An 18,185-nucleotide genomic window follows, 5' to 3' on the forward strand; every position below is an offset into this window, starting at 1 on the left:
TGAATACTTACAATTTCACTAATTTACTTAAGAGAATAGAATTTATTATTTTGCAACAGCTGGGCCATTGTTATTATATGTTATTATAGTAATTACCAAGTTATCTTAGACAAGTCACTTAACCTTCTTTGTCTTCAGTTTCCCTAGTGGAAAACAATTTTTCAACTAGAGAGTTTAGGTCTTAGGGTAAGACAAAAATTTAAAAAAAATCCTATTTGTGCCATTTAATAGAAGAATTGAACATATTATTTAATGTCTCTAAACTTCCAACTCCTCACCTGTAGCCTGGAACTCAAGATAGTGGTTTCACCTCCCAGAGATTTTTTTTTCTTTTTGTAGCAGAATAAGACTATTAATATAAAGAATGCAGCACATTACCTGAACCATGATTCATGCTCAATAAGTCAATTATTATTATATCAAGTTTCTTCCACCCCAGAGTGCTAAGATTAGCATAGAAGTAAACCCTCAATTATCAAGCACCCAGATCCCCAGTATTCTCAAGCGTGGGCACCATTCTGATGCCTAAAGCGAAAAATAAAACGTCATATGAAGGATAAACTGATTTGAGGCCCATATTTGTACCATGGCACTCACAGAGTAAGCAATAATTTTAATAATCATTGAACTCATGACATTCAAAACTGAGTCCATAAAAAAGTCAAAGACAAAATTTTTAAAAGACAAATGATTAAGAAACCTGTTCTGAAATGCATGCTCAAAATTAGATACAGAATGTTACCAATCTATAGTCATGGGTTTGCACGAAGACACTGACCTGGCTTGCTGGAAGTGAAGAACAGAACACTCGGCTCACAGCTGGACTTACCTACATAAAAGAGAGAAATACTTTATAAATTCTACTGCCTGCCAGGAGTACATGGGGAGCCACTAAAATTTTCAACATACGTTGTTTTCTCTTTTTTCCCCCGAGAAAGGGAAGAATCTGCTTTACTTTTGCTAAGTGCCAGTGTTAATGTGGCATTTCTTAGGGTCAAATACATCCTGAAATAGCTAGGTTAACATTTTGCAGGATTTGTGAAAATATATTTTTGAGCACTTGGGACGATACCAAAAAAAAAAAAAAAAAACCCCAAAAAACATTTGGCCGCAAACCGATAGATAACAATGAAAATCTTACAGGCATTTTACAATACAGAAGTCATAGATGTGGTCGTCCTATCCAAAATAGCATTTTTAGACAATATAATCATAATTAAAAGACCAAACAATTTTGTTTTTTCCTGTTGTATTTGTATAACTTATCATTTGTATTATTGAGCCAATAACATCAAACTGTTACATGTGTTTCTATTTCTACCTGTGTGATCACACAGCTTGCGTTATGCACTTAAAAATTTTTACACTATCTTCAAACTCTGGGAAAGCAATAATGGGCAAAATTAGTATATTGACTATGATATTCTTGCTTCCTAATGATTTTCCAAAGCCTTCTGTACTAGGATCAACTGGTTAAAGCTTTTTCCCATTAGTATGTCCAAATATGATCCAGGAATCTCAGAGGAAACCATGTTTAATATAATAATTTACTGTCCACTCCACCTGTGGAGCAGAATGCAGACACTATACTGAAAAGAGCTTGTGTTTATTTTCTAGCAACCAGTGACTCTCTTAGGCATCTACAAGGTTACTGGAAATGAAACGTAGTTCCAAATTTCTAAATAGCGTTTGTAAACAAACTTACCAGAGTATGTTTAAAAAGGTCTAAGGCTTGCTAAGACCAAACAAACACAGCCTATTGACTATTCACTATCTGCTGCTCGTCAGAGGACTTATACAAAGATGCAACCACCGATAACGGTATTTTTTTTTCGGTTTAGCGTATGTTAGTGTAGAACGTACACCACAGCCTCGGTTGGGGGTGGGGGAGCCCCAAACCAGTGAAATCTCAAGCTGAGCGTTTGGCTGGAGTTCAACAAGGCTCAGTGAACAGCACAGGATGGGGAAGTTCAAAGTCAGGGCGACTCTTTTGGTCTTAACTTCCTAGATTTTCCTAGATCTGGGTGCCTCTGTGTATATGTTAACCTTCATGCATTTTTGCCCCCAGCAAATGTGTACAGTCAGCTCCAAAGGCACAGCTTGTGTGCTAACGTGCAAAGCCAAGTCAAAACCCTGTGCTTGGCGCTCCCTTCTAACTTTTTGGCTTGTCCAAGTCTAAATATTGACATTGCTCCTCAGTTGAGATGTTTGATACTGCTGGGGATGGAAACGGTGCAGCTAACAGTAGGATCTAATGATATATTTTTACATAGTTGTGCCTGCCTTCCACTTCCTTTCGGGGGGCAGAGGGCTGGATTCTCTTGCCTGCACATCTCCCCTTGGTTGTTTTCCCCAAAGCTGAGCACACACAGACAAGGTAAGGTGTTCTGCAAGCCCCTCATGGCAGCTTCTCCTGTTGTCACAGCAACTCACAACAGACTCCAGAGACACGGGGTTGCGGGGGAGGGGAGGGGAACGCCAAACTGTGGGCTGGCCAGTCAACTCTCAAGAGGGTGCAAGCGCCAAAGGGGCTAGCTTATGCCCCTGTTCGGGTCCTCCTGTCCCCGCCCTGCCTCCCCACACTGGCCTTCGAAGGGGAAGCGCCTTCTCGTCGGCGCGGCACCACCCCCTCCCTGGCGCAGCCAGCCTGATAAAGATGCCTGTTGTACATTTTCTCAGCTCCAAGTTAGGGGTGCGGCTGTGCGGGCGCTCCTAGAAATCTCTTGTGCTCGCCTCTGATGGGAGGGTTCCTGGCCTCTCGGAGAGGCGAGGGCGGCCCCCCTAGCGGCTCGGTCCCACAACTCTCTCTCGGGGCGCTGCTGGCCGCGTGGCACGGCCCGGGGCCCGCACTTGCCACCCGCTGGGGCCGGGGCGGTGGGGGCTCCGCAGCGGCTGCTCGGAGAAGTTTCATAGCATAGAGCACTCACGACACAGAACCTACCCTGAAGCCGAGCGAGACGCGAGCTCTCTCCGCCTTCAAGGGCCGGGGGGAGCGGGGGGGCCCCCGCCACTCAGCAGCAGCCACGGCTGCGCGCGGTTGCGGGTGTGCGGGGCCCCTGCGCGCGGCGCGCCGCCCGCCGCCCAACTTTGCACAAAGGCAGCATGGCACTGCCTCGCCCTGCCGCCTCGCCCGGCGCCGCGGCCGCTCTTCCCAGTCCCGGGCGAGAGGGGCTCGCCCCTTTCCACCCGCAGCCCTCCCCTTCGCCTGCCCCCACCCCGCTCCCAGGCGGGGCAGCCGAGCGGAACGGAGCACCCGGCACTTCGCTCCGCCGCCGTGGCGGCCGCCGCTCGCACTGTGACGTTAGCAGCCTTCGCGGCTATTTATATCCACACGACTGGATTTCATTCATGAAACCGGGGCCTGGTGTGTCTGTGCTCTGGGACACGGGTGGCAAAGGTGCCTCGGCTCTACGCAGACCCGACGGGCCCGGGCACGGAGGCGGATCGCCCGGGACAAACCGACACAGAGCATGGGAGACCCCCGCCCTTTCCCCGCGCTGCCAGGAGGGGAGATTCTGGGCCGTCTGTGTCCCCGCACCCCATCCCCAACATCCCATCCACTCCCGTGCCTTTGCTGGCCCTTTGTCCCAGGCTTTGGAAAAGTAAGTTGGGCCACTAACCGGCTGGGCAGCATGGCTTTCTTCCCCCTAGGAGCTGACCGGCCGCGGACTCCGAGGGAGGACATTGGCTTTTGTTTCAAAACCGAGCCCAGCTGCTGACTAAGGGCTGCGTTAGCCCAGCCTCCTCCTCCCTGGGCGGCTGCACGTGCTGGCTGGCTCCTCCATTCTGGGTTACCTTCCTCTGCGACTTGGCCGGAGGGGTCCCCGCAGGGGGCGTAGGGACGCACCGCTGACCCCGACCCGGGTACAGAGGTGATTTACAACCTCCTGCAAACGGCTGAGGAGGTGAAATTGACTGTGGCCTTCCACAGACAGCCCATGCCGCCTCACAGAAACTGCTCTGTCTCCCAGGCTGACGGTGAGTTCTGAGGACAGAACCAGGGGTAGTTTTCATGCATTCACATAAATGCTTATAGAGTGAAAAGATGCCAGGTGTCTTGCCAAGCTCTAAAGAGGTGACATGAAAGCAACCAAATGGGTTCCTGCCCTCAGGGAGCTTTCAGTCAGCCTGCTAAAATTAGTATGCCTAACAAACCCATCACTCCCAGCTTGTAAAGAGACCACTGGGGAATAAAGACATGACTGTGTTCAGCTACCCAGAGGAATGAATATATTCATTTAATAAACCTTTATTGAGTAGGCTGTATGCAGAGAGCTGGGGATACAAAGATGGAAACAATGTCATTCTTGGCCTCACCAGTTCTCAGGTAATGTGTTCCTGAGATACTGAAGGACTGGGAAAAAGAGTCCATCCTATTATAAGGGCTACTTCTTTGGCTTATCCCCCCAAAAACAGGATGCGTTAAAAAATTCTAAAAGCAAACACTTCTCGGTCCCTCGGTTTCTTCCAGGAAAGCGTCTTCAGTTTCCTGATGAATTACCCTACGGCCAAGATTCCCAGGTGAATTCCAGTCCAGTGGATATTTCTATTTTTCCTCGCTTGTTTATACTCTCTTGAAGTCAAAGGCTTGCCTGGTGCTCTCCGAATCCCCCAGAGACCCCAGAAAATAGTGGAATCCAATGTTTTTACGAGGAAAGGTATCACCGGTAACCTCCTTTGTTTAAGCCATTCCCATGGCAGCATCTTTGAAAATGGAGTTACCAAGGTCCTAGTCTTTGATACCAGAGAGGGTAGTGAAAAGTCAAGCACGGGTGTCTACTCCAAGAACACATCCAAGAGGTGGGTGATCATTTACTTGGCATAAAACTGACTTCCCAGCTGGGCGCAGTGGCTCACGCCTGTAATCCCAGTGCTTCGGGAGGCTGAGGTGGGCGGATCACAAGGTCAGGAGTTCGAGACCAGCCTGGCCAATATGGTGAAACCCCGTCTCTATTAAAAGTACAAAAATTAGCTGGGTGTGGTGGCACATGCCTGTAGTCTCAGCTACTTGGGAGACTGAGGCAGAAGAATCGCTTGAACCTGGGAGGCGGAAGTTGCAGTGAGCCGAGATTGCACCACTGCACTCCAGCCTGGGTGACAGAGCAAGACTCAGTCTCAGAAAAAAATAAATAAATAAACAGTGACTTCCCTTAGTATTTTGCAAAATGACTCCATCTTGAAAGGCTTAATCAAAATACATTCTTTTCAGGTACAAATTTCTTGGGGAAAGTTAATTAACCCTGTTCACTCCTAGCAGTCAGTCCTCTTCATTGCAAGCCATTTCTCTTCAAACTGCCCTGGCAGCTAAAAAATAGGGTAGAAACTCAAAAGAAATGGGAATCAACATGTATCACGGCCCCCATATGTGGCAGATACAGGGCTGGGTGGCTTAAAACACATTTTCTCATGTAATCCCCACAAAAACTGACAAGGCAGATGCTATTATTATCCTAATTATTTTACAGACAAGGTAACAGGCATGGAGAAGTTAGTTTTCCGATGTCTTGACAGTTGCATTTGCACCTGGGGTGGTCTGTGCCAAAGTCTTATTTTATCACTGACCTGCTTTTTAACAGCCTGCTTTTCCTCAGTTTCTTCCATTTTCTCAGTTCTAAATTAAAAAGAGTTTAGTGTCATACTTCTCTTAAATAATAGGCAGGCGCCTATACCAGAAAGACACACAAAGACCCCACCTGGTAGGGTACCCTTCAGCTCTTGACCTCCACCCCCAGGGCACACCAAGGCTCACAGGCTTCCAAAAGATGTTTCTTCTAAAGGGGATAAAGAAAGTCAGCCATCTTGGAATTACCTAGTTGAATGCCTAGACCTGAGGGAAACTGGAAGCACTTTCAAGAAAATAAGTTGGTATCAACAGTAATTCAGAAACAGCAGAGTAAAAGTCGTTGTTCTAGGAAGTCCTTCCAAACAAGGGCAGTGATCAGAGAAAGATGCTGCCACATGGTACTATGCAGCCCCAAACTTTACGTATAAAACCTCCGACTGGAAAAGTTGGAGAAAATGCAGCAAGTAGTACAGACTGTATTTTGCCAATAGGAGAAGAGAGAAAGGGAATCATAGCAAATAACGCCTGTAATCACTGCCATGAGTGTATCCCTGCTCTTGTTATTTCCATGAAACTATCAATTTTTGTATACTAAAATCATTGCTTGCTGATAGAATCAGTACCATTCCCTTTAAGTAAACATAAAAAATGGTACCTAAGTGGAATTAAAACAATATTGTGTATTTAAACACTTTCATGTTTCTATCGCACAAAGGTGCCTTAAAAACTTTAGACTAGCTTTTATGGCAACCATTTTATCAAAGTCATAGGATTAAAAAAAAATCCCACAATCTAGACATAGAATTGTTCCACTATCACAAAAGAATCCTCTCATACTACCTCTTTATATTTGCACCCCCAACCATAAATCTGTTCTCCATCTCTAGAGCTTTTTTATTGTGAGACTGTTATATTAATGGGAATGTAAGTATGTAATGTTTTGAGATTTACTTTTTTTTTTCTAAGCATAATGCTCTTGAGTTTCATCCACGGTGTTGAACATATCAGTAGTTCATTCCTTATTATTGCTGAATAAAGTTTTATTGCATAGATGTACCAGAGTCTGTTTATCCATTCACCCACTGAAGGATATTTGAGTAGTTCCCAGTATTTTGCTATTAATATTATGAAAAACACTTCCATAAACATTTGTGTATAGGTTTTGTATGAGCATAAGTTTTTATTTCTGTGGGATGAATACTGAATAATGCAATTGCTAGGTCACATGCTAAATAAAAAACTGCTGAACCATTTTCCAGAATGTCTGCACCGTTCAGATTTCCACCAGTAATGTATGAGAGATCTCCACATCCTCAGTAACATTTGTGTTGTCATCATTTTTTACAAAGTTTCACTTGTTGTAGTAGTTGTGCAGAGACAACTCATTGTAGTTTTAATTTGCATTCTCCCAATGAATAATAATGTTGAATATATTTTCATTGGCCTTTTTTTGCCATTCTTATCTCCTCTTTGCTGAAATATCTGCTCAAGTCTTTTGCCTATTTTATAATTGGATTGTCTGTCTTTTTACTGTTGAGTTTTTAAGAGTTTTAAAAAATACATTCTGGGGTGGTAGAATTTTCAAATTGCAAATTAAGTACTACCATCCCAAGGGAACGCTATTTTCAACTCAAATGTATTGTTCAACATTTCTATTGCCATCAATTTTATCAAGAACATTCTTAGGTAAGAGAAGTACTTACATAAAACTCCTATAGAAAGGGTCTTTTCAGGTTTATTTTATAAGACTGCATTTCAATGGTTGGTAAGAAACAGGGAGACCTTAGCCATGTGTAGCCGAAGCTGAGCCTTGTGACAGGTGCAGATGCCTCCTTGGGCCAAAGCAGCTGGACACAGCAGTGGCTTTGTTCAATCAGGGCTAACCTAAGAAGAGAGATTCATGCTGTCCATCTCTCTGCTCTGGATGCAGCATGTGATGCTGTCATTGGCTATTTACAAGAAATTATCCTGGATGATGAGTTCCAGGTGTTACAGAGAAATTTTGGGGACTAGTACTAATAGGGGTTTGAAGCATAAAAAGAGAATAAGCTCATGTATGGCCCCATTTTAAAGAGTAAGTGTTTGGTAGAAAGGTATATTGAGAAACAGTTGTTGGAGTAGATTTCTGCAGTTAAGCCAGTGGCTTTAACAACACCCGACAACTTTTTGGCACCCTAAAGAGGAAGACATATTTATGTCTGCTCTGCTGGTGACATATTTATGCTGCTCATGCTTATGGATTTTCTGACTTTTAAGGAAATGCTTCTAGACTACAGAGGAGAATAAGAAGGCTGGGCACTGGCCTTTAGCAGTGGTTTAGTGGCAACTGCCTTGTACAAATCATTTTACATGTTAGCTTCTAGCAATGAGGTCAGTCTGGACAGCACGGGCCTAATAGGCTGCTGGGCTCCAGCTAGTGATGACAAACAGGAAAGACTGACTGTTCTGAGGCTCTTCATTAATGCTAAGTATTGATGGGTCATAAGGAAAATGACTTGACCTCCTGGGACCTGTTTCTCCTAAAATACCTTATTGCGTTCAGTCACTCTAGTATTCCTGTTAAAGTATATACTTCTCCAAGGCGCTTCTGAGTCAGACTAGTCTCAAACAAGATGATGTCCAGCCTTCCATCTAGGGTCCCTTCCCCAGCTTTCATGTCATGGATATGTCAACATCATGGCGTAACCTACCATCACTAACCCTTTCTGTCCCAAATACCACAGGCTGTCTTTGAACTAATCTGTGTGTTCATAGTTTTTGCACTTGGGTAAAAGTGAAAAACCCTTCAGTCTGAGTGGCCCAGCTCTGCAGGATTTTGACTACTTGGGAATTATTTCAGGTATTACTCAGACCAACTCTTCAGATCTCTAAAGCTCCTATTGTCTTCCCACTGTTGTGGGGGATGTCAGAGCAAGTTTTGGTTGCGGGAATCAACTAAAAAGTGATGTCTGTTCCCTAAAAGCTACAGGTGGACATTAACTCTTAGGTTTGCAGTCCGGTTATGACTGTTGGTATTGATGTGGTTTCCAGGAGAAGCTTCCTTTTTTTTTCTTTTTTTTTAAAAAAAGCATAATTTTGGAAACAGATTTATACATGAATACTCAGGTTAACCTAATGGATCTATTCTTGGCATTTCCTACATTACCCATTTAAAGACAGAAGCATTAGTTACTGTGCACTTTTCATTGTTAGTTCTATGAAGACAAAGTGTCTTTTCCATTGCAGTTTCTATTTTACTGGGCACCAATGAAATGCAGGCTATGTACTGAAAATAGACCAAAAGGTATCCTTTTCTTATAGCATGTTAAATTATTTGTGTGGGTTTGCCTAAAGTCCTTTCTGTGTGGATTCATTCATTAGGTTTTCTGTTGGGGTAGGGTGATCTTGGTAAAAATGTGATTTTGCAAATTCTGCAACTCTAACTACAGTCTTTCTGTCAAAATTTATCCTACCAAGATGGTGTTCCATTGGTCTAACTTAACATGCACAAGAGGAGGTAGCAAACAGTTTTCATGGTCATCTGTCTGACTTTGTTTAGGCATGGCATAGCAGATTGAAAAACGTGTATGTCACAACTCCAGAAAAGAAAAAGACAACAGTTTAATATATAATGTGTATCTTTGACTTTTTAATAAGCAAAAATATGATTTTGTACTGGAAAAAATCTACATTTGAGAGAGAAATTTATTTCATGAACTACATTCTTAATATTACAAAAGGCGTTAATGCTAGATTTCAACTTTACCTAATTAAAAATAAATTACATTTATGTGTCATAGCATGTTTAAGGCTATCTTGACTGACCACCTGTTTCATATAACTGTTTCTTTTTATGAAACAAGTTTAAAAAACCAAAAATGAAACACAGATTAAAGGGATCAGAGGGTAGCACAAAGAGAAAGAAAACGGAATTGTATTTTGGCCATCTCACTAACTAGGACATAATTCTGTGCTATTTCCTTAACCCACTGCACCGCAGAGTTCCATGTATCAAGTGGGGACAAGAATAATAACTTTCCAAAAAGTCGTTAAGAGGGCTAAATGAAATAATGTTTGTGGAAAATGTTTTGTAAGATGTAAAGCTCTACACCTACTCATAAGTGTAAAAATGGGCTCATTATGAGGCCCCTTAAACAATGCTGTGCAGCATAGGGTATCATTTGATTTGGGAGTGCCAAAAGTTAATAATATAGCAACTGTATCATTCCCCCAACTCCTCCCTCCCCAAATGCTGACTCTAAGTATTATACATAAAAGCTTCCACCAAACTGTATATATAGATACCACTTCAAAAGGAATACAAGTGCTTTAGAAACACCAGTGTCCTGGAAGGAGACCTACCATCAGTTCCTGGAAAGAAGCTGAATTGTGAGGCTTTCCTTAATTGGCACCACTCCTCCTTTCATAATGGTTCCTAATCTAAAAGCAAAGATGACCTCACTTCTTACGCTGGACTCAATAATATTCTTGTCTCTGCACACAATTTCAGAGTCTCCTTAGCTCTGTAAATATTTATGCCTACTTTAATATTTCATATGACCAAAATTTATCATTTGGTAAACTCCCCCTTTATGGTCAAGTAGTTAACAGTATCACATGTGGGTGACATAAGCCATTAAACACTTAAGGATCAGCATCGAAGATGCACAATCACTTAGCTTGTAAACATAAGCCGATGACTCCAGGGATCAGGGGCTAAGGCTCACATCCTGTCACGGTATCAATCTTACAGGAGCTTGAAGATTTGGTGAGAGGCACGGAAGCTTCGTTGCTTCTCCATCCCCATGGTGCCTTGAATGGCACTTTGGGCAGGAAAGTGCAGAGTCAATGGTTGTTAATAATAGTAAATGATTTGGGAGGCCGAGGCGGGCAGATTGCCTGAGGTCAGGAATTTGAGACCAGCCTGGTCAAGATGGTGAAACCCCGTCTCTACTAAAAATACAAAAAATTAGCTGGGCATGGTGGTGGGCGCCTGTAATTCCAGTTACTCAGGAGGCTGAGGCAGGAGAATCGCTTGAACCCAGGAGGCAGAGGTTGCAGTGAGCTGAGATCATGCCACTGCACTCCAGCCTGGGCAACAGAGGGAGACTCTGTCATCACCCCTGCCCCCCAAAAGAGAATGGTAAATGATAAAACTTTTATAAGACACCTTAGTTATAATTTCTTCTAATCACTCATATATAAAGGCCATCTGTATGATTTATGACAAAGCTGGAATTTTAAAGCTGGAATTTTAAAACTGTCTTTTATAGTGTTATCTGTTCTACTGTGATCACTGTGAACACTGATCACCCATGAAAAGGCACTTTGAGATCATAAAAAATGTTTCACAAAGATTACAGTGTCATAAACAAGTATGGGACTAGTGTGCATGATAATATTAAACACCAAGATCGCCACCTGTCTTTTTAAGCTGTAATAATACTAATTAGCACTTAGTAAGTACCCACTATGTGTTGGGGATGGAGCCAAATGCTTTTACACTCACTTTCATTAACTCCTCACAATGACTTAATGAAGAAGGCACCACTATTATCCCCATTTTACAGATGAGGAAGCCGAGGATCAAAAAGAGCAAGTCACTTGCCACAGGTCAAATACTTAGAAAGTTATTATTCATCTTAAAGTGGGTACTACTGAGAAATATTCTACCTTCATATAATTAGCATTTCATATTTACCCTTCCTTATTCATTCAAAGTACTGCTGATTACAATGCATGACGTCACCCTGTGTACTTGAAAGACTAATGGGCTACAGTTCATCTTCAATTCTGATATCAAACTCAGGTAAACTACTTTAGTATTTTATATATCCAAAGTTTCATGTAGATTAAAGGTTGAGTAGAGTTGAAGAGAACTGATCTCTATGAGGTGACAACTTCAGGAGTCTCGGAGTCCTTGACAAGCAGCTGATACTTGTGGATCAGGTGTCGATAAGCGATATGCCCTCATAAGCACGAATTCAAAGAAAACACAATTTGTAGAAAAATACAAAATGCAATCTTTAGTTCATTCCTTGCTATTTCCTTAACAAATTAAACTATTGCTCCACTTCCTGATGAAACAAGCGGGATACTACAGTGATTGTACCTTGTGCCAGCAAGGTCGGGTTGATGAGATAAAATGGGAGAGTCATGCGGAAAAACACACAGCCCATTTCAACAGATGGAGTTATTATAAAATTTGATTTAAATATATGGACAACATGGGTAAGGCTAGCCTCCTCGTGAGTGTATCATTTATTCTCAACTATTCAGTAGAGAATAAAGATTTCTCGATGTTTAAATATCCATATCTATCCAGTGGGGTAATAAGCCATACACACAAGACCCCATTAGTTCTAAAGTGAGGCTCCTTCCTTCTTAATTCTTGGCCAATCCCATATCTTTGCTGAAGGCCCTGCTTCTCTCATGCCTTTCTCTGAAGTTACATGGCACCTGAAGAAACAGTGGCATTTGTGTAGGATGAATACGAAATGAGACACTCCTAGGAAATAAAAAGTAGTGCCTAAGCGACTTTTGTTTTAACAGTTTTCAATACCTCAATCCAAACAATTCCTCTTTTTAATAACAGAGGTGATACGCCATGTACTGTGAAGATAAGGAGTTCTGCTCTCTATAGAAAGAAATCTATCACACCTGTTGCTCTTATAAGCATTATTGTTTATACTGTAATTACAGTGCACAGTATACTGTTATTACAGTGATAACAGTGTAGTCTAGAGTAATAACAGTATCTTGTTTATACTGTAATATTTCTGGGCTTGATGTTTCTTCTCAATCAAACAGTTGAGGTGGCTAATGATGAAAACAAAGCATATATATCCTGAACAATAGTTCATAAATAGAAACACAGAGACATGAAAAACCCTTTGAAATTCACTTTCAGTTTATACTCTTTCCTCCTACACATTAATGAGGGACTGAGATATTGAGAGATAATAAAATGCCCTGTTAAAAGAAACATTAAGTTATATCCAGTATAATTTTAAGCTTTAAATTTATTTTAACTCTATTCCATGTTATTGTGGTTTAATCAATTAAAATGGTAAACTTGGCTAATTATAACCATTACCTTTTTTAAAAGTGTGTGTGTGTGTGTGTGTGTGTGTGTGTGTGTAGTTTTATTTATTATTTATTTATTTGGCTCTACAAATACAATGAACATTAGCCTGGTGAGAATCCAGACCATTGGTTTGAAAGTAGAAAACGCCTCAAGCCTGGCAGCGATCAGCTCCTGTGGGAGAATTTCCTTGGGCAAGTCAAGTCACTTCTCTGAGTCCAGTTTCCTCCTCTGTAAAATGAAAGTGCTCTGAGTGGAGTAAAAGAGTTTATGGCAGACCAGAGCACCAGGGTTATTACACTCCTCATGTTGAAATTATTATAAAAATATAGAAGACATAGCACTCTCAAAAAGGCTTTATATTTTTAATTTGGAAATATTTAAAAACATGTTCAATGAGCACTGAATGAATTCTTTCCATGTTCTTCTTATTAAATTAAACTGACAGTTTCATTGTTTACTCACTGATGGCTATCATTTGCCTTGGGTTTAGGGTTGCCAGATAAAATAGAGGACACCCAGTTACATTCAAATATCCCATGCAATATTTGGGACATACTTGTACCAAGAGATTATTCAGTTTGTTTAAAATTCAAACGTCAGTGGTGTCGTGTATTCTTATTTGTTAAAGCTGGAAACCTACTTGAAAAAAGGGATGAGAGAGAGGAGAAAACTTGGATGGAAGGAAAGGTGACAAAATCATTTTTGAAATTATCCAAATAGTGAATTTAATAAACAAAAGGAGATAAGTTGGTCAAGTAGTATTTCCCAAAGTATGTGCCGTTGTACCAGCCCCGAGTGAAACTATTAAAAAAATGGAAATAGTCTTTTAGTTTTTAACATAAATGGTCAAGTTTCTGAAATAGTTCACATTTAATCCCCCCCCCCCCTTTTTTTTTTGAAACAGTCTCACTCTGTTGCTCAGGCTGGAGTGCAGTGGCGCCATATTGGCTCACTGCAAGCTCCACCTCCCGGGTTCATGCCATTCTCCTGCCTCTGCCTCCCGAGTAGCTGGGACTACAGGCGCCCGCCACCATGCCCGGCTAATTTTTTGTGTTTTTTTTAGTAAGGACAGGGTTTCACCATGTTAGCCAGGATGGTCTCAATCTCCTGACCTCGTGATCCGCCCGCCTCAGCTACCCAAAGTGCTGGGATTACAGGTGTGAGCCACCGCGCCCGGCCTATCATCTTCTTAAAGAAAATTATAATTTTTAATACGAGTTCTCAGGGCATTTATATTTGAAAGTAAATTATGCATTTATAAGAGGGAAATAGTCCACCTTGAGCTGCCCATACTTATTTGACAAGGGGAACCTTTTCCTTTCCTTTTTCCTTTCCTTTCCTTTTTTTCGATGTAGTCTCGTTCTGTTGCCCAGGCTGGAGTGCAGTGGCGCCATCTCTGCTCACAGCAACCTCTGCTTCCTGGGTTCAAGCGATTCTCCTGCCTCAGCCTCCTGAGTGGCTGGGATTATAGGCGTGTGCCACCACTCCCGGATAATTTTTGTATTTTTAGTAGAGACGGGGTTTCACCATGTTGGCCAGGCTGATCTTGAACTCCTGACCTCGTGATCCACCTGCCTCGACCTCCCAAAGTGCTGGGATTACAGGTGTGAGCCACCGCACCTGGCCAACAAGGGAACCTTCTTTATGGTTTTAAAATACTGCAAATCAATTCACATGTTAACAGAACACTTTGTGAACACTTTGTAACACTTTGTGAACATCATAGTAAATAACAAAAAAACGCTGTACAGACATGGATCAATCATGCACAGCAACATAACAAGAATGCTTCCTTCTGATTGAGCAGGGTAATTATTCAAGGAGTATCTGTCCTGAGCTATCCCAAACCACAGAGAGTTGCCAGCTATCAATACACAGCACAAATACTTCCATTTAAATTGCCAGACTACTATGTACCAGCAATGCTGATTATAAAACAGAGCAATTAGGATAGCAGAGAGGCAGCTGACTCAGTGTTAAGAAAGCATTTCCTTAGTCTAAATTTGTAGTCTACAATGTGTCAGTTACAGATACTCAAAAGGGTTCAGAGTTTGAATGAAAGGGAAACAGGAACCCATATGTGCACCAAACTTGTTTACAGCTTGAAAAAAGAACATAATCACTATCTTGAACACTAAGGATGGACTATCCTGATTGATGAAGTATTTTTCATTTAAACATTTTGTTACATTTATAACAACTTTTGGTCATTAATTTTCTCACTAAACACATTGAACTACTATCATGTGGTATTCTGCAAAAGTATTACAGTGGGCCTCATTTGTTAATAGTCTGGTAATACAGTCATGTATCCCTTAACAACAGGGAAAGATTCTGAGAAACATGTCCTTAGGCAATTTCATCATTGTGCAAACATCATACAGTGTGCTTACAGAAACCTACATGGCATAGGCTACTACACACCTAGGCTATGTGGTAGAGCCCATTGTTTCTAGGCTACAAACCTGTACAACATGTTACTGGATTGAATCCTGTAGGCAACTGCAACACAATGATCAGTATTTGTGTATTTAAACATAGACAAGGTACAGTAAAAATATGAATAAAAGGTTAAAAAAATGATACACCCGTATAGGGCACTTACTAGGAATGGAACATGCAGGACTGGAAGTTGTTCTGGGTGAGTCAGTGAGTAAATAGTGGGTGAATGTGAAGGCCTATGACATCACTATACATTCCTGTAGACTTTATAAGCACTGTACTCTTAGGCTACACTATATTTATAAGATAATATTTTTCTTTCTTCATTAATAAATTAATCTTAGGTTACTATAACTTTTTTATTTTGCAAACGTAATTTTTTAAAAACCTTTTGGCTATTTTACAATAACATTTGGCTTAAAATACAAACACATTGTAGAGCTGTACAAAAATATCTTCTTTATATCCTTATTGTATAACCTGTTTCAATTTTTTTAAGTGTTTTATTTTCATTTTGTTATTTTTTAGACTTTTTTTTGTTAAAATCTAGAACACACACACACACATTAGCCTAGGCTTACACAGGGTCAGGATCATCAGTATCACTGTCTTTCACCTCCACATTTTGTCCCACTGGAAAATGTGACTATAAAACAGAGTAATTAGGGTAGCAGAGAGGCAGCTGACTCAGTATTAGAAAGCATTCCCCTTAGTCTAAATTTGTGGTCTACAATGTGTCAGTTACAGATACTCAGAAGGGTCCAGAGTTTGAATGTAAGGGAAACAGGAACCCATATGTACATCAAACTTGTTTACAGCTTGAAAAAAGAACATTATCACTCTCTTGAACACTAAGAATGTGCTGTTATGGTTGATGAAGTATTTTTCATTTAAACATTTTGTTATATTTATAACAATTTTGTCTTCTGGGGCAATAACATATATGGAGCTGTCCTCTCCTATGATAACAATGCCTTCTTCTGGAATACCTCCGGAAAGACCAGCCTAAGGCTGTTTGACAGTTAACTTAAAATATGTATAAACAGGAGCACACTCTAAAGTAACGACAAAAAGTATAGTAAACACATAAACCAGTAATAGAGTCCCTTGTTATCATTACCAAATACTATGTGCTGTTCATAATTGTACTAATATGTTCTGTACTTTTATATGACTGTCAGCATCATACATTTGTTTACAGCAACAGCATCATAGAATGTGAGTAATGCGTAGTGTTCAGATGGCTGTAATGTGACTAGGCAATAAGAATTTTTCAGCTCCAGTATAATATTATGGGACCGCTGTCATATGTGCTGTTCACAGTCGACTGATACGTCATTATGTGGTGCAGGACTGTAGTCTTCTGAGGGACTTAAACGGTTCCCAAATTGGTGCAGTGGTGCAACCACCACTAAGCCTTTGAGTCAACACAAATTCCCCTCTTCTCCCACCCTTGAAACCAACCAAACTGAATCAAATGCTAAAATGATATTGAAAGTGCTAAAAGGCAGATCCAAGTGAGTAAGTAGAGGCAAAAGAAAAAAAAAAAAGGGTTTTGGATAACCTGGAAATTTGATAACATGCTTCTGAATAACTGAAAGATTCATAATAACTTGTTCAATGGTAATGATATTTATTGAATGCTCACTCCATAGATGACACACTGTTCGGTGCTTTTCCTGCTGTATCTCATTTATCATTCCCACTGTACAGACAGGAAAGCTGAGGGATGGTGAGGTTTAGTCACTTGTGTAATACCACATCCCTAGAAAGGGGAGTTCAAGGATTAAAACTGGAAGTCTAAATGAAACTCAAATTCACAACCATGGTACAGTATTACTGAAAAGTGGAGTGACTTACTGTGAGCAGACACCACTTGTCAGTGCCTGCCGGAACAGATATAGACCCCACAGTTAATCTCATTAGTAAGTCAGTAACTGGGTCCTCAGGACATGTGGTGAAAAGACTCCGTACACAAAACACCCAGTGCCAAACTAAAGGAGGCAGAAAAGTCAAGCACCTCTAAAGGAAAGAAATCATAAGGAACTTGAATTGAACCCATTTTTATATGCATAAGGTTGAAGCCCGAAAAAATTTAGTTTTGAGCACAGCATGTTATAAAGAACACTAATGGGATTCTAAATTTTCTGAAAATATGTCCAATATAAAAATGTTAAACTCTCATTTCTTTAGAAACCCAAACTTCTGAGCCAGCCGTCTTGCAAAAGGAACTCAACAGATTTTTAGTTTTTAAGAGGTTTAGGACCTTAATATTGCACAGGTCAGAGAAGTTAAAATTTTTCTTTTTTGTTTGAAGAGTAGGAATAAATGGATCTATAGAGCAAAACTTGGAATTGAAATACTCTATAGATATGGATTTCCAAAATATATTTTTTTCAGGAAAATCTCACAAAATATCAACCACCAACCACATCTTCAACAAAGAAGACAGAGTAGAAGCTTTTTGGGTTTATGTTGTTGTTTTGTTTGTTTGCTCAAAAAGGGGTCTCACTCTGTCGCCCACGCTGGAGTACAGACGCACGATCACGGTTCACTGCCTTGACTGCCTGGGATGAGGTGATCCTCCTACCTCGGTCTCCTGAGTAGCTGGGACTACTGGCGTGCACCACCATGCCCAGTAAATTTTTGTAGTTTTAGTAGCGAAGAGGTTTCGCCACGTTGTGCAGGCTGGTCTCCAGCTCCTCGGCTTAAGTGATCCTCCTGCCTAGGACTCCCAAAGTGCTGTGATTACAGGTGTGAGGCACCGTGCCTGGCCCAGAGTAGGATATTTAAATAAAAAGACTTCATTTTGTAATTAATATAGTGGCATCTTCATTTTGGTAAACTGTTACTTTGGTGGCCTCCAATTAGCCCTGCCTCCCAGTATATACAAAGGATAGGATCAGGACTAAGTGGTCAGGAATGCAGTTGCCTCAACATTCAAAAATCAGTCATAAATCACCACATTAGTAAAACAGAAAACCATATGTTCATTTCAACAGATACAAATAAGCAATTGGTAAAACGTAACACCCGTCTGTGATTAAAACAATACAAAACAAACTCTTATCTGAATGTTTAAAGCAAGGGAAAGGCATGACCACATACTTGCTG

The 18,185-nt window shown here is 41.1% G+C and overlaps 1 protein-coding gene across 12 annotated transcripts in view; it reads right to left on the minus strand.

Annotated features, from left to right (window-relative positions):
• Positions 1-18,185, minus strand: part of RHOBTB1 (Rho related BTB domain containing 1) — a 131,528-nt gene that overhangs the window by 71,748 nt on the left and 41,595 nt on the right. For 5 of the 12 annotated variants that reach the window (XR_004060080.1, XR_004060079.1, XR_004060081.1 and 2 more), the window contains exons 1-2: positions 2,942-3,246; positions 779-829 (exon numbers count right to left, since the gene is read on the minus strand). The gene's annotated coding sequence lies outside the window, so the exon portion shown is untranslated. Of the gene's footprint in view, positions 1-778; positions 830-2,941; positions 3,247-3,620; positions 3,734-18,185 lie in introns of those variants that run through there. The other 7 variants (XM_030941055.1, XM_030941054.1, XM_030941062.1 and 4 more) reach the window with 4 other exon arrangements.

Source organism: Rhinopithecus roxellana, chromosome 11 (assembly GCF_007565055.1).
Source record: "Rhinopithecus roxellana isolate Shanxi Qingling chromosome 11, ASM756505v1, whole genome shotgun sequence".
In the NCBI taxonomy this organism is placed as follows: domain Eukaryota; kingdom Metazoa; phylum Chordata; class Mammalia; order Primates; family Cercopithecidae; genus Rhinopithecus; species Rhinopithecus roxellana.